The sequence below is a fragment of the Arvicanthis niloticus genome, chromosome 12 (assembly GCF_011762505.2).
Source record: "Arvicanthis niloticus isolate mArvNil1 chromosome 12, mArvNil1.pat.X, whole genome shotgun sequence".
Taxonomy (NCBI): domain Eukaryota; kingdom Metazoa; phylum Chordata; class Mammalia; order Rodentia; family Muridae; genus Arvicanthis; species Arvicanthis niloticus.
Window position 1 is genome coordinate 43,151,437 of NC_047669.1, and position 4,194 is coordinate 43,155,630.

Genomic DNA, 4,194 nt, shown 5'->3' on the forward strand with positions numbered 1-4,194 from the left:
TAGCAGCACACAGTCATCTTCCTGGTTGCATCAGAAGGAAATGCACAGAGTGTATGACTTCCTAACTTTCTTGGCCCAAGAAAAGCCCAGAGAAGTAAGCAACCTATAGAAATGACCTCAATTGTTGTCTCATGTCTTGCATAAGCCTTATCGAAGGACCTGGAAAAACAGCCCAGTCACAGCCTGTTTAGTCCCTTCCTCCAGGAATACTGCAGTTCTCCCATTTGGGGACCCTTCTCAACTCGGGTATTTTCTCCCTTAATTCTTGATAAAGTTTGCTTTTGTTTTGCTTACTCCTGTGTCTCCATATCCTTAATCGCTGATGCGAAACAGTGAACTCCACTGTCCAAGGTCCATTGGCTCAGGTTGACTTTGGGGACCAGTCAAGTGTTGAGTACCTCTGGGCTGAGAAATGCCAAGTTGCCCTTTAAGACCTGCACCAACACTTCTGCTTTGGGACATGGGTGGGGTGAGTCTATAACCGAGTGCCCTCCCAGTGAGGGGTTTCAAAACAGATTTAGCAGGAAGGAGAAGGAAGCCCTCCTTGTTTTGGCTTCCGTTCCAAATTAAAGCCTCCCCAGTGTCCCAAGACCCCTCCAATCAATTCCTGAAATATAAGCACCAGGTGCTACGTATACCATATTGTGCCCTTATCCATACCTGTGATAAAGTTTGGTTTAAAAGCTAGGCAAAGTAACATTAAATTGTACTTATTTTTAAAGAAATTATTGTCTTCCTATTTATCCACACCCTCTTGCCTCATTATTAGTAACAAAGAGGAAAGAAAACATTGAAAATGAGGGATACCAATTTCTCCAGTAGTTTCACAGGGACTGTAGTTGGAGGTGATCAGGCCTCTGTCAAGAAGGTGAATATTTTGAATAATGTCTATTTATTTTTATCAAATTCATATTCTTTGCTAGAACTCGGAAGGAAAAATCATGAGGTGACAATCTCTACACACGCCAGAAACTGAGGATGAATTAGCTATAGAATAAATAAAAGTTAGCTTCTGTCTCACTATTGTGAGGAGTGTTAAATAAGTTATAACTTGCAGAGGGTTTAGGATAGATCTTGAAATACAGGAGCCCAATAAAGGCTAACTGTTAATTGGAGGCCTACAAAGGCAGGGAAGGAAGCAGCCTGTGATTGGTTTGTGAGTCGGACCACAATGCTTGCAATATTTTGAGCTGCCTGTATTCCAGCATAGAGTTGAGAAGAGTCCCTGGTTTCTAACAAAGGTTTACGTCAAAATAAACAGGGCTCCAGTACTCAGGTATTTTGTCCATTCACATGTCTCAAGATATAGAAGAATTTTTGCTTTCTAACTTACATTTTTATTCTTTTGCTCAAACAGTACTGTGCTAGCATGAGAGCGTTGGCTTTTCAATGCTTGTGCTAACCACCAGTTTGTAATTAAAGCTCAGCAACTCCAAAAATCTGCCAGGATAGCACTCATGTAGCAGGTAAATAATTTATTCTTACAGTTTGGGAGGCCCCAGCAAGTTGAGTGTTTGGTAAGGCCTGTCTTCTGGTCAGAAGATGGCACCTCAAGTGGGTGGTCCTCTAGAGCCCTGCTTATGGAATGCAGTGCATCCCTGTAAGACGCCACATACTTAAAATGTGGCCGTTGTGAAGAGTTTAGCGGCACTGAAAAGTTCCTGAATACTCAACAGTCAAAAACTACTTTGAAATCAAATGAGCAATGAACCCCAGGTGTCGCTGTCATCGCTTGCCCATGTTACATACTGTGTTTCACAGCAACTTCAATCTTAAACAACCTATGTGCACTTTTTAATCCCAACAGACAAGACCAGCCCAGGCTTCATAAAATACCTGTTAAATAGCAGTATTGTACATGCAGATGTTTCTGTTCTGGTTGAGTACAGAACTTATAGCTCCAGGCCTATCTTACCAAAACCTTTCATCTTTGACCTCTCCAGGATTGAGCTGTGTTCTTTCATAGGCTCCCCCAACTCCAGTGGACTTGTGCCATATGTCTGAGTAATCTACCTCTTAATGGCTCAATAGAATGAAGAGACAGAAATCCTGCCGTCCTAACAATGCATTGGACTGTAAGTCCTCAGGCTTCCTCAGAGAATGGCTCTGTCTCAGTTTTCCAGGTAGATTAGTCTTCAACACACAGATCTTCCAGGTCAGTGGTGAGCTCAGGCCATGGCTTTAACTTTTGGTCCAGTTTCTAGACTTTGATCAGCATAATCAAATTACCTGACACAGACAACATGAAAGAAGAAAAATTTTGTTTAACAGTTTCAGAAGGTTCATTCCATCATGATGAGAAAGCTCACATCATGGCCTGCCAGTGAGCAAGGAGAAAGGGGGAAGTCAGCATTCTCTGGGTCTCTCCTTTTCCCCTTTTAATTCTGGCTAGGTCCCCAAAATGGTAACATCCACATTCAGAGCATGAAAAAAGTTCTAGATAGGACTTTTGGCATGAATTTTAACACTTTAATCACAATGTAGAGATTCTGATTAAATTATCATCCATTTACTAAATTGTAGTAATCTTTGTTTAACACTTTGTCCCTTTCAGAATTGCTATAAATGCTATGAAATTAGACATTTTAACTGATTTTACTCATAATGTAATATGGTAGTTTGAATGACATGGCTCCTATAGGCTTGTATGTTTGAATGCTTGGACCCCAGTTGGTGGAACTGTTTGGTAAGGATTAGAGGGTGTGGCCTTTTTGGAGGTGATGTGTCACCTGGGTTGAGCATTGAAGTTTCAAAAGCCATGCCATCTCAGTATTCTCTCTCTCTCTCTCTCTCTCCCTCCCTCCCTCCCTCCCTCCCTCCCTCCCTCCCTCTCTCTCTCTCTCTCTCTCTCTCTCTCTCTCTCTCTCTCTCTCTCTCTCTCTCGCTGCTGCTTGCTTGTGGACCAGATGTAAGCTCTCAGCTAATACCTGCCTGCCTGCTGTCATGCTCCCTCTGAAACTGTGAGCAAACTTCCAATTAAATGCTTACTTTTATCAATTGCCCTGGTAATGGTGCTTTTTTCATGGCAATAGAAAAGTAAAAGTGACTAAGACATACAGGGTTTATACCAGTGCCTGATATATCTTATAAGTGCCTAGTAAGTATTACTAAAAGATGCAGAAAGAAATACATATACCTATATTGTATAACTTTGACTTTTTCCTACATTAAGTCTGGTGTGATGATTAATCTTCGGTATCTACTTGGCTGGATTTAGAGTACCCTAGGAGACTGAGGCATACCTTTAGGTATGAAAGCATCTATGAGGAGTTCCTGGGGATTAAATGAATGAAAGCAGAGGCTATACTAGAATAGGGCACCTAGACAGAATAAAAACAGAAAAAGGGTAGACCCAGAGAATACTGACTTTCTCCTTTCTCCCTGCTTTCTGGCTGGCCATGACGAGAGTTTTTTATCATGATGGAATGAACCTTCTGAAACTGTGAGATAAACTCAACTTTTTTTCTTTTATGTTGTCTGTGTCAGGTAATTTGATTATGGTGAAAGGTTAGCTAATGTTTATTTTTTTTCAGATGCCATATATGCACTATTTTATCTATTGTTAAATTATAGACACTTCTATTTGTATAGATATATTTATGTGTATACATATACACACGTATAATTGTTGAATTGTGAGTTTCGTTATTTCATCAGTCTTCAAATGAGTAAATATCTATTTACTTATGTGAATATACTTATATATAGGGTCTACACATTTAAATATGAAGTCAGCTCTCCTAGTTTTGTATCAGTATGGCAAAAATCAAGGGTTTATTTTTATATTCCAGGTTCTGTAGTCCATCACTGAGAAGTCCAAGCAAGGACTCAAGACACAAACTTGATGGAGAAACCAAGAGAAATGCAACTGTTTGTTCCTTTTGGCTCTACTCAACCAGCTTATTTATGCCATTCAGACCCAACTCTCGTCATGGGCTGGACTCTTCTATGCCAGTTGGCAATCAATGAAATGCCATACAGACAAGCACACAGGCCTTTAAGAGTGTTTCTCAGAAGAGGATACATTAAACACTTGGTGTTCAGTTGATGTTGCTATTTTGACAACTTTTCGAAATTTTAAGTAGAATGTAGCTGGAAGGAGGTCACTGAGGCCAGGTACTGTGGTGGAGAGTCATTGGAAAAATTCATGACATTTCTCATTCTGCTTGTCTGTAATGAAGTAAAAATGTTTCT